The sequence below is a fragment of the Equus przewalskii genome, chromosome 13 (genome assembly GCF_037783145.1).
Source record: "Equus przewalskii isolate Varuska chromosome 13, EquPr2, whole genome shotgun sequence".
NCBI classification, from domain to species: Eukaryota; Metazoa; Chordata; class Mammalia; order Perissodactyla; family Equidae; genus Equus; species Equus przewalskii.
Window position 1 is genome coordinate 12,865,116 of NC_091843.1, and position 13,284 is coordinate 12,878,399.

The following is a 13,284-nucleotide window of genomic DNA, read 5'->3' on the forward strand; positions in this document are numbered from 1 at the left end:
ATTACGTTATTTTATTCTGTCCAAACACTCTATGATCAACCCTAGAAAGAAACTGAGGCCCCAGAGTATTTTACCAACTACCAATCAGTTATAACCAATGCATCGGGAAATCTAAACCTGACGATCTGGCTCAGGCACTGGAGATACACTGCAGTGCATTGATGAACTCTAGGCATTTCCAGCAAGGTAATAACACCCTCTGGCCTTCAAACTGTACCTGGCCTGTCTTCAGCAAATCTGTGAAAAGCTGCATGCCTGAAATTTGCCCAAGTCCTAATCCTAATAATATTAATACTACTCATCTCTTGACTACTTACTTGCATACTTACCATCATAATCTTCAAAATAAGCCTATAAAGAAGCTATGGACACTGAAACAGAGATGTTCTGTTACTTCTCCAAGGGGACAGGCCCTAAATGAGGAGGGCGTTTGGTTTGTTCGACTCCAAGGTCCGTGTTGTTTTTACTAAATTATGTGTCTTCCTTAATTGCTTCCTGAATAAAGCCATGAGATGAGGGCAGAGCAGTTACTTTTTATTTCATTCAACAAACACGCATTGATTTCCTACTAACATTCACTTGTTCAACAAATATTTACTAAGCCTTGACTTCCTTCGAGGTATTGTCTTAGAGGTGACACATCCCAGTACTCTTTGAGTTTATAGTCTAGCAGGAAGATGGTGATCATATGCTTATGACACTGATGGCGAGAGCTTACCAGGAATGCCTTTCCCTCTAGTATTCATCTAGCAAACTCCTATTTGTCCTTCAGCACTCTAGTCCAGAGTCCCTTCTTCAGGGAAACCATCTGTGATCTCTCTGGCTGAGTCAAATCCCCCTTATAATAGGCTTTCAAGGCATCATGTAACTTTTCTTTTTAAAACTGGTTGCAGTTCCATTTTTCCATTTGTGTGTGATTTAGCTAGCATATGTCTCCCTAGTGCATAGCACCCTCTCGACTGTAAGCACCAAGGGACAAGAATGTGTCTACTTTCGTTTTCCATTAATCTCATGGTAGACGTTAAACTTGCTCTCACTCAGTCTCGGTCCCTTTCACACACACATACACACACACACACACACACACACACACAAGACTCTTGGAATGGGAATAATGATTCTCAAGGTAGGGACTGTTTTTATGTCCATTTAACAGATGAATAAAATGAGGCTGAGAGAGGTTAAGTAGTTTGTCCAAGGCCACACATCTGGATAAGTGGCAGAGAAGGGCTCCAGCACAGGTCTGTCTGGTGCTGAAGTCCACATGACTAGCCCTCAGGCTCTGCTGCCTGTCTCCTGTTACCCTGTAGCCAATCAGACCCCACAAAAGTGGCTGATCGGAAATAAAGTAGACAGATTGCTGGGGTTGGCATTATGGGGGAACACAGAGATAATTCCATACTGTAGAGACTGAAAAGGCATGCACTAGGATATTAGTAATCCAACATTGGGTACCCCCATGGCAGCAGTGGTGATCAACCGTGGAGCATTTCAGCAGCGTCTCAGCACTCTAGGCACTTTGCTCAGAGCTTTTCTCATTTTAACTTTAACAACAATTCCTCTGGCTAAGTGCCATTATTCCCATTTACTGATGAGGAAACTGAGGCTCCACAACAAAAAGAAATCCACTGAACTATAAACTCCAGGGAGAAAGTGTCTATTTTTATTTTCCATTTTATCCAACAGACTTGGCAGACATTAAACTCACTCTTTTTCTCTCTTTTTCACACACAAACACACGCATGCAACTTGCCCAAGGTCTTACAGCTAGTAAGTCAGGGCTGGGATTTGAAGCTAGGTCTGTCCTACTCTAGAGTTTCAGGGGGGATTGAGGTTGGAGGGTCGGTGTGGGGTTCATGGCTTAACCATGCTCTAGTGCCCGAGGATCTAGCTGGGTCTACCAAGAAGCCACTGCTGGTGCTCTTTCTTTCTCATTAAATCTTACAAGGAATCTGAGATTCAGAGATCGAAAGTTATATGATCAAGGTCACAGGCAGTGTCATAATGCAGAGTTAGGTTTTAAAACCAGGCCTCTCTCACTGCAGATTTGTGGTACAAAGTGTCCTGAGTGGCAGATGGAGTACCCAAGGTTTTCAGAGGTTTCTAACTGGAGAGGACCAGGGGAGTCCTCACTCGGAAAAGAAATGCTGCAGGAAACCAAGCAAACCTTTGGCACCACCCTCCCCAGCTAGTCCTACTGCTCCAGGGGCCACCTTTGCCCAGGCCTTGTTCTTCAGCTTTTTCAGGCCTCACCTTGAACCCAATACCTCACCACGTCTCTGCTCATTTTCAGCAGCAGCAGTGGCTATAAACCACAGGAAAGTAAAAACTGCATTTTGCACAGTTCTGTTTCTAGCAGACTACTGGATGTGCTCAGTGACAAGGGGAGACTTTGATTACAAACAGGAAGTTTTGGTTAAACACCTTTCCATTTTGGAATATTACTTCAAAACGAGATGTCAACATATAGCCCTTTGCAGAGATTCCTAGCCTGTAAGAATTCTTACGAGTCTGTAAGAATGAGATGCTTAGATAAGGAAAAAATCTCAATCCTCTGCACTCCCTACTTTATCTCTAGTATTCATCTCCCCGTTCTGTCCTCTCTGGAGGTGCACACAAAAAGCATCCACAAATTGTATCCGTCTATTTACATACCTGTTAACTACAGACATATACATCCAGCTATAAATACATACCAGCCCTTGACTGTGAATTTGTCTTCTGCAATTGTTTGGCTATTAACTTGCTCTACACTGAAATATTATGAATACAGTGGGTGAGGGGTTGCTAAAAAAAAGTTAAATGTTAACCCCTCTTTCCTGACCCCTAAAAATAAATTTATTCCCTAGAGAATGTATCAGAAGGTGGAAAGTTCTCTGGAATTCTTGATAACCCCTTCCCATGTATATGTTAGGTTGATTTTTGTCATGAGAGCAGCAGACTCTTTAACTTGTGATAAGAATAACCCATTAAGAAAGTCATGAAGGGCAACCTTGAAGGAAAACTGCTGAAAACTTGAAACGTTAGTGGATGTTCTGCTGAGGCACCAAGGATCTAAACTTTAAAGCTTTAAAGCTTTTTGAGACGTCACCTAATAATTCTAAAGTTGACTGTTTTAATACAGATTGCCACACTTATTCCTCACACAGTTCTCTGAGGTAGGTACAGTCACGACCCCCATTTTACAGACTAGCGAAAAAACAGAGGCTCTGGAAGAGCAAACCATTTATGGCAAAGTCATACAACCAGTGAATAATCCAGCTGGGATGCAAGTCCAGGGATGTATGATGCCAAAACCCATGTGGTGAACTCTGCATTCTGCTGCCTTGAACTTCTGACCTCCCTTTGCACATGGAACCAGATGTGGGAAGGGCTGGAGGTGAGGATGGTGGCTTGTTTGCACTTGGTGTGCACAATGCTTCCTGTATAGTGGGACAACCATCCTACAAGAAAACGAAATTCAGTTTAGGTAGTCTGCCTAAAGTCGCATTATTTACTTTATCTGGCAAATCAGCAAAATGATGTATGTGGAGCTTGGTAGCTGGGACCAATCAAAACAAGTGTCTGTGGAGCAAAGACTTCTGAGTCTCCTCTGATGAGCTTTTATTCCCTTTGCTTTTAAATAGCACTGCAGTGTAGCTGTCAACCAGTTCCCAGATCATTCCCTCTCAAAAGATATTCTCCTCAATTTCCTAGAATCCTTTACAGGGTATATGAGAGAAGAATTTCCTAAGGATGGGAAATTTAGAAGTAGAGACAAACTGAGCTTTTTAAAATCATTACAGTTCTCCATGTTCGTTTCCAATGTCTGTAAACATCCTTTTGAAGATTCATTAGATGCTATACCCTACTTTTAAGAGAGTCAGGGAAAACCCTTCAGAATGAGATCTCAACCAGCCAGATTACTCAGGTGCCATGTAGTTCCCCCATGTGCCAGTATTTGCATTTTCGCGTAGGATACCTTGTGTAGAGATGGATAAGTGGTGGCACTCTTGGTTCTATGACTTCAGGGTAGAGATTGTACCTTGTACAGTAATCATTCATCTTTCCGGAAATCAGTCAGATAAAAGAAAGACTGTCTGAGCAGCTCGCATAGATGTAATAGCATCTGAATTTAAATTCCGTAAATCCCTCATACAGTTGCTCAGAGCCTACATACTTTAATTTTATGCAGCATTCCAATAGGTCTGAATTTACAAGCCCATAGGGAGTTAGAACCAAGAGGTAAACTGCTATTGCTAGAAAATTAATAATAGCAAGAAATAGAAACTGATAACCAGAGAATAGAGAAGGAGATAAAATTTAAATTTTACTTAAAATATTTGAAAGTCTTAATTTAATGTGCAGGTAAGCCTCCAAAAACCCACATTTCAACAGAACTTTTGGGTGTCTTCGGTTTACAATATTGTAGACCGGTAAATTATGTTAATAATGTTGACTCTGAATCTGTGCTTGATTATGACCTGATGCCGGAAAAATAAAGCCTAATTGCTCAGCCTATCACTTAAGGTTCTCCCAGTTGTGGCCCAGGAGTGGTATGTGCTTTTCCTTTCCTGAACCAATGCAATTCAATGGTTCTGATTAGTAGTGACTACCTGGAGAGGTGTCCCAAGAGAGATTTGGAGGCCATACCCATGACATCTACATTGTACTGAGTGCTGAAGTTGATTAGTGATGGCTGTTACTGGTGGGGACCCAGTATAGTGCGGCCTATGCCATGCATTTTCCAAACGTAGGGCCAATCCTCGTTTCCTAGATTATGTCCACTAATCTTCTTCCCACACCTAGACACTAGTCAACAATCAATGATTCCCATGCAACCATACTGTTCCTTGTTCATGGTTTTCCCCTCTTATTTTTGCTCTATCTGGAGCAACACCTCCTCCCTCATCCTTTCACAGGCCAATTCCTCTTCCAATATCCCACTCAGGCGTCATCTACTCCAAAAAGTCCTCCCTGAATGTCCCAGCTGGAAGTCCTCTCCCCCTCTTCTGAAGGTACCTTCACTGTAGGTGTTCCTCAAGTCTCCCTCCCTTATATTAAAGTTATGTTCTAGCCTTCTCTTTCCTGCTGGACAACAAACTCCCTAAATGCAGTAATCTGTCTGGATCACCTTTGACTCCATCACCATGGTTCACGCATGATTCAGTGTGATTCATTGCACTGAATCAAGTGTATGTTATAGGAATATATAAAAATGAATGGTGGATGTTGAATATTTGTTGAATTAATAAACATAAGATTATTATTACTACTCTCTTGCTCTGTCACAAAGAGATTAAGTTGCATTTTGTAGGCTAGAGGATAGGGCTAACATTGTGGAGGCTCTATAAGTAGCAAGGGTCCAAGGCTATGGCAAGAGAGTCCCAGCCCTCGGAGGGCTCCCAGGACCAGAGAAGAGACAAGAAAGTCGATGCTCATAACAGGTGACATTGATACTGGAAACTCACCAGGGATTTTTTGTCTTAATTTTGCTGGAAGATCAATAGAAAGCTGATAAGCACAGTAGATTAGAGAATCTTATATAATATTTTAATGCATTTAATGTCAAGAGGCATCACCTAAAAGGACATTTCGTGTTTGTTAGTGTGTGTGTGCGGGTGTGTCTGTTCACACCCTCACGCTTGCTGGGATGTACAGAGTGAGAGGGGTGTGCAGAGATTCCACAAAATCTTCTGAAATGTCTCCAAAAAAAGAAACTGATGATTCCCTCGCCAGGAAAGAGAAAACATCACTGAATAAATAATACCTTTCAAGAGGCTTAATACAGCATTTTCACTGATTGGTAGAAATTCTTTTTGATTAATTAATTAGTTAATGTTTTCAAAGCACTTTCAAGAAGAAAAAACATTTAGTGAGGGCTACATAATTGTTATTTTTCGTATGTACCTCAGTTTTCCACGTTACTAGATTTGTTGTTCCCCCAAATTGCTTACCAAGCCCACATACCCTCACAGAGGCATAGTGACAGAGAAAAGAGAAGACAGAGAGGTGGCTTGCCAGTGGGTGGGGAATAAGAAAAAAAGACTCTGAAAATATAGTTTTAAATTATATTTGAAATATAATCACACTAGAGGATGGAGGGGAGCATCATGCTGAAAACCAGTGATAGACTCTACTGGGGAAATTCCATTTGCTCTCTAGCAAAGAATCCCAAGTGCCTGGCATGAAGCCTGGATTAATACCTATTTGATTAAGAAATAGCAATGACTAACTTTTATTAAGTGCTTGCTATATTCTAGGTATTAGTCATGTACTTTGCATATATTAATTAATTTTCTCCTTCAAGCAGCTGTTTGAGGTACATTTTACAGATGAGTAAACTGAGGACTAGAAAGGTTAAGTCACTCAGCCAAGGTCATGAACAGCTTGTAAGTGACATACCTCAGCACTCGGCCCTGATGCTGGGAGGCAAGAAAGGGGGGAAAGGGCAAAGAGAGGGAAATGAGAGGAAGTAAGAGAGAGAAATTCCAACTAAATCCATCCCTTACAATGTCTGATGACCCACTAATAGATTAATGAATATAAAGTAAATGAGGCCAACATTTCCTACTGGTGAAACTAAGTCACGTGAAGAAAGTGATTTAGCTTTATTTCCAAAGTGAATATCTATATTTAATACCACAGGATCATCTGACATGACGTCCATAGACCCAGGCCCCTAACATCCTCATTACCATCAAATGACATGGTGCCATGGTAAGAATGAAGTCCTGGGTCATGAACTTCCAATTTCCCTTTGGCTAAAAGTAACTGTCATATTATTTCTTTAAAAGCTTCTTGATAGAGGGAAAGAGCAAGGGCTTCAGAGGATAGCTTCAGATCATCTCAGCCCCTTACTAGCTGTGTGACCTCAACATCTCTGAACCTTAATCATCACGTTTATAAAATAGAGGCAAAATACCTTCTCACCTAGATTTGTTGTGAGCATTATTTGTGATCATACAAGCCACTAACAATGCCTAGAATATATTAGGTGCTGCATAAAAAAACAGTTATTCTAATATTCCCCCTTCTTCCTCCCTCTTAAGCTTATATGGCCTGGCCTGTTGAAAGACATGTCAACAAATTCCCAAGCAGCAGATTCCAGTGTGCCAAAAATGGTGGATAGAGCAAGGTAACGCCATTGAAAACTGCTGTGTGGTTCAGCTGTGTCCTCCCAGGAATTAAAATGTCAATGAGATGAGTAAGACATGGAGTCTCTGAAATGGACAAACTTATTCTCAGAACAGGTATCTGGTACAGGGACAAGAATCCAGTGAGGCAAGTGGATGCAACTTATTGGTCTTACTGGCCGCAGGGTTCCCATTACTCTTGGTGTAATTAGTAAAGTTCTTTTCAGATATGAGATATAAAGATGCTAAAGTCAAAGAGACAAAGAAGGAATGTAGCAGAACACATCCCCCTCTCAGTCCACTTGCTCAGTGATCTCAGGCAAGTTACGTGACCTCTTTAAACCTCAGTTTTTCCTGTCGAAGAAATGCTCTAACACTTATTCAGGGTTGTTGTGAGTACAAAATGAGCTAATCCATGGAAAGGGCATGGAACACTACCTAAATGTTAGCTGTGGCACTGGAAGTGGTGTAAGAGTCAGCCCTCTCCAGGAGAAAAGATGGTGCATTTTAAGGACCTATTTTAAAAGTTGTACATGGTAGGGTTGGGAGGAGGGAGAAAGGAGCAGAAGGGTGGTAGCAATACCAAAAAGGATCTTTCTTACAGTGTGCAATTCTGTCAAGGCACAGCAAAAAGGTTCAGAAGCTGCTCTCATTTGTTCATGCTTTCAAGAGGCCTTGGGATCCTTCCTCGCTGAGGTCCCCTCGCACGGTCCACAGTATACCCTGCACTAGCTCAAACAGGAGATATTGAATGGGTTGGTATTCAACTTTCTATTTTTCTTTCTTTTTTCTTCCCCAGAGCCTTTGAACAGTTCACAGCTGTCAACAAACAGACTCAGAAAAGTAACAGGTTAAGGGCAGGTTAGTGCTCTGCCCAGAAACCTGTGAGGAGGTGAGTTGTAATAAGAACGCTGTACTCACTACATCTTCCAGACATTATTTCTCAGGTAAGGAGACAACCTCTACTGCCACGCTTCCAGAAGCACTCGAAGTGCCTGTGATTATGTCACGGGGCCCTAGAGGGGCAGAATGCCTTCCATAGCTCAATGAAGTTTGAGAAATAAGAAGTCAGAAGAGTGTTTTTGGTTCTGAGATTAAAAGACCTGTGTCCTTTCCTGCCAGCCCAAATTCCACCCCCCCACTCCCAACCAGGAACATTTCAAAGATATTCTAATAGGAAATGTCGCCAACTAATTGTCAGAGAGGATTAGTATTATCAGTGACCAAACTGTGAGCCTTTGGTCTTCTGGCAAGCCAAGTGGAGAGAGAAGCCAACTCCAAAAAGCAGTTTCTATGGAAAACAGAGAAGTAGCCCTTATCCCAGGGTACCCAGACTTAGGCAGCATTTAGCACCCCATCTGAGCAGACCACCTATTCTTAGAACAGACCAGATACAGGGCACATTGCCCTCACTTCTATTTTATGAAAAAGACCAAAGCCTCAAGGTAAAGGCAAGCAATAAACAAAGTAGCCATTAAAGGATTTAGATTAGGAAATGTAATTATCCCATTCCTACCCCCAATCTCATCTCAACTGGGTTCCAAACCTTTATAGAGAGCTCTAACCGCCCAGGGCACAGCCATGGTCATTGGAAGGAAAAAAAGAAGAGGGGAACTGAGGCCAAGAATATATCCCAACCCACATGTCAGCTAGAAAGAAGGTAGTGAGGAGGAAGCAAGGCAGTGGCTCTAACAAGGAACCACACATCACCCCATTCCCTGAATGTTAAGGCAAATGGGTTGGATAACCTAGCAGGGGAAAAAGCAGAGGAAGCAAGAGACTTCTAGAAATTTCTTGTTGACAATATTTCCCCCAAGCATCTTCTTACGAGCTGTGTTTCTTCCTGGTAAGACAAAACTATATCCATCAATTTATTTCTTAAAATTTCTTTATTTTATGGATTTTACCACCTCTTTCTTAAACACCTTCAATTCCTCCTTGTTGCCTTAAAAATGATATTTTAATCCAACAGTGAGGCATGCCTTGCCCTTCACCAACTACTTTAAACCTACCATCAAACACTGTCTTTCCCCACTTCCCTACCATGGACCCCACATTTTGATCACACAGAATCACTGTCTTTTTATAAATAAATCATGCTCTGTGCCTGTGAATCTCTTGTTTCCTCCCTTTTCAATATTCTCCTTTTCTTCTCCACATTTGGTGAACTATTTATCCTGCAAAACTTTGCTTAATAGAAAAACATCATTCTGACATATTCCCAGATTCTACCAGGAAGAATTCAGCATTCTCTCTTCTGTGTTCCTTTATATTATTCTCCTATATTTAACAATTCCTTTACTATCTAATGTCTGATGTCATAGTAATTGTCTTACTTCTGTAATACTTTGCTAGAACGTTGAGTTATTTGAGGGCTTGGGTCCATGTCTTATTCTTATTTATATTGTGAATGCCTGCCAACAAAAAAGCAATCCATTAGTTTTTTGTGTTTTTTCCACAAATGAGAAAAGATTCGAGTATTCATAGTTTGAATAACAGTTCTCTTTACCTATTTCGTAACAGTAATAGTGGCTGAGATCATGTGATCAAGACTAAACAGAACACCACCATCTGGTGCAACATACACAAAATTGCAGTAGCAAGCTTTTAAGACATGGGCAAATTTTGGAAATTTCTGCCTGCAAGCTTGAATTTAAAAATACGACCTCACTAAGAGTTACCACCTTATGATCATTTTAGTGATGTAATCCTATATTGATTATTAACAGACAACCTCAAAGATACTTGCAATGTATTTGATTATTAAGTTTCTCCAGTTACTTTCAATTTAAAAAGTCTTTTTATTATAAACGTATTGTAAATGTATGCAGTTTATTTTATACAAACTCTATAAGGTTGATTTTTAGAGTCTATTCAGGATACAATATCTTTTCATATTGAGTCTTTGCGTTTGCTCCTTTAACAAATGAACCTACTGTATGCAAAGCAATGTACTAGAAACTACATTTTAAAAAGTTTTCTCTTAGATTAAAAGAATATAATGTCAATGCATGTGCCCAGCACTAGGCAAACCAAAAATTTCTATGAATTAGCTCATTTCTCTGCACAAAATGGTTGCTTCCCCTTTTTAGTGATGATTTTAAGACACTACTGCAGTTGCTATTGATCCTAAAGAATCTCATAATTATCAAAGAAAAAAATTACATTCAATATGGGTTCAGGATTAAGTATTTTCAGTTGGTGCAATATCTAAAGATAGAATTTCCTAAGAATTCATAGTAACCCTTCTCGGTCAAATAGTTTATCAAACACAGTACCCTGTTCCACGATCATATAGAAAATTTATGGTACAATAGTTATCGTATTGCTGCTGGACAAACATAAATGTCTTTCTCGTACCATTAGAATTCTCTTCTTGTTCCTCCATATGGTCTTCTAATATTGGGGGAAAACTGCATTATGTATGAAATAACAAACTATTCTACGTACACTGGCTGCAACTCAGAGTAAGATGCAGCCTATATCTCTGTTCAGATACATAATGTAGCTGCAAAGTCAGGCTGCTGGAGGAGATAAGAATTCCTGAAAGTAAAACAATGTGTTTTGAAGATAAGAACTTGCCTACTGAATGGCACTCTGGTCTGAGATTCACTCTGCATATTTGTGAATTGAGAATTCATATGGAGGCTTCTCTGAGTACCTCTACATCTCTGGTTTCTCCCTTTCCCTAATCTGTTCTGCAAATTGTCACCAGATTATTATCCTAAGCCATCCCTGCGCACATCACTTTTACTTGTAAGTTTTTCAACTTCCAGCCTTCTCCAGAACAAAATTTTAACTGTTTATGGTAGCAATCAAAGCACCTGCTGACTTGGCCTCCTGTTTGTCACACATACCCAACACACATGCTACACTCTCCTACTCTACCTATTGGCCCTTGGTACCATTTGCCAATCACCAAATATGCTTTGTGGTTTTCCGTTTTGATGTCTTTTTTCTATGCCAGTGCTTTTCAAACTATAATGTGCACAGAAATCATCTGAGGATGCAGATTCTGATTTGTGGGGTCTGGGACAGCCTGAGATTTCACATTTTTAACCAACTCCAAGGTTTTGTCAATGCTGGTCCCAGGGCCACAATTTGAGTAGCAAGGATCTATTCCATGTCACAATATGCCCATCCACTCCCATTTGCACCCCTGACATTTCTGGCTTTGAAAATAGTCACTTATTTTGACAAATCAACTCTGAACTTCTCCCCTTCCTAACATTTTCCCTGTCCCTCTCTCCCAGGGTTTTCAACTTGGCTGCACATTAGAATCACCTGGGGAACTTTAAAAAATCCAGCTGCACAAGCTCATGCCAGGTCGATTAAGCCAGAATCTCTGGGGCTGGGACCAAGGCGTTAGTATTTTTTTAAAACTCCTCTGGTGATTGCAACCTGCAGCTCAGGTTGAAAACCACTGCTTTGGGATGCAAGTGACTGTTTTCTTTCAGTGCCTATGACTCTTTGCTTTTACCTGATTTTGTATATGAATTAACTGTGAACTATTCTTGTCTGCATAAATGTCCTATTTCCCCGACTAGCATCAACTTCCTGAGGACAGAATGTTTGCCTTCTCTTGGCAGCTAAATATCTTAGCACTTAAGCAAGGGCTGTTGGGGCAGAGTCCCTGACTTAAATTCCCACATCTATCATGTACTATCTTTGGCTTATTTTCTAAGCTCTTTGTCCCTCAGTTTTCTTCTCCATAAATTGAAATAATAATAGCAGCTGCATCGTCAGGTATTTTTAATGAGTAAGTGAAATAAAGCATATGAAGCACTGAGTGCTGGCTCACAGTATCTACCCAACAAATGCTAGCCATTATTATTATTAATTAGCCTTCTTTGTCTGTCTCACATTGTATAACATAGCAGTAAGCAGTCAATAATCATTTGCTGGATGAACAAGTCAATAAATGGTGGAGAATAAATCATATTTAATTGCTCTAAAATAAACCCAGAGCACCAGCCTGGTATTGGAAAAGTTCAAGTTAATGAATATTAACTATTTATAAGTGTGTGCAGGTATTTGTGAGGCCATTGGCCTGGTGAATATAAATCTGAGAAAAGGGAGATGGTCTCTTCACAATGGAAGAGACCAGACAAAAGATTATAATGAGCATGTCTCAAAAAAAATTTTTTTAACATTGTCAGTAGCACGTGCCCACTAAAATTTACTAAACCCATCAACATAAATTTAAAAAGTTGCATTGAAAATACTCTTTTCTGGAGAATGTCTTTAAAACCTAACCCAAACCTCAGCAAGCACTAAATTTCATAATCTTTAACAAGTATGAATTATCTATCCTGTCGTAATGAGCAGTGGCTATCCCTCCATTGGAAGGACATTGTCTTGGCCACCAGAAGTGTAAACAGCCCAGCTTCATAATCATTCTTATGCCAACAGAGCATTTCATCACCATTGAGCAGTAAAGTAGGTAGGTGACTGAAGATGCTACACATAATACATAATGTGATGGAACAGGTGAAGTCTGCCTATTACCAGTGTGAATAGAGCCCTTTTGTTGGAATCCATCCTGGTGGAATGAATAGCCTCTGTTATGTTTATTGATTACACCCTAAGTATTGAGGTAGAGGTGGCTAAAGCTGCCCAGAAAAATACTCAGATGCCATTGTGTGCCTTTCATTTTGGCAAGGCCAGATAATCAGTCAGAGATGCATTTTTAAGCTTTAAACAAAATGTTCAATATTCTTACATCCCACAAGAATAAAATCAAGTAGAAAAAGAAATGTCTTAAGTAACTCATACCTGAGCACTTTTCACTCTCTCTGTGGCTGCCATCCTACACCATGGCACCACTGACCTTTGTCTGAAGAGCTGCTACACGGCCTCCTGCCTCCCTTTCTTCCTCCAGAGTCAATATAATTTTAAAAATCTTATCTGATCCTGGCACTGTCCCCCTTAAAACTCTATAATGACTTGCTATCGTACTTTGAATAAACGCCAGACTCCTTGGTGGTTTTACTAGACCTCAGAGGGTCTAGCCTTGCCTGTTCATCTGACCTCCTCCCATTCTGCATGAAATCACCCCAGTGCAGTCACACAGGCTGTCTTCTGATCTGGTGACATCAAGCTCACTCGTCTTTACCTGCTTACATCTTTCTTTTGCACTTGCTTTGAGCTCTCTTCGCTTGGATTTTGC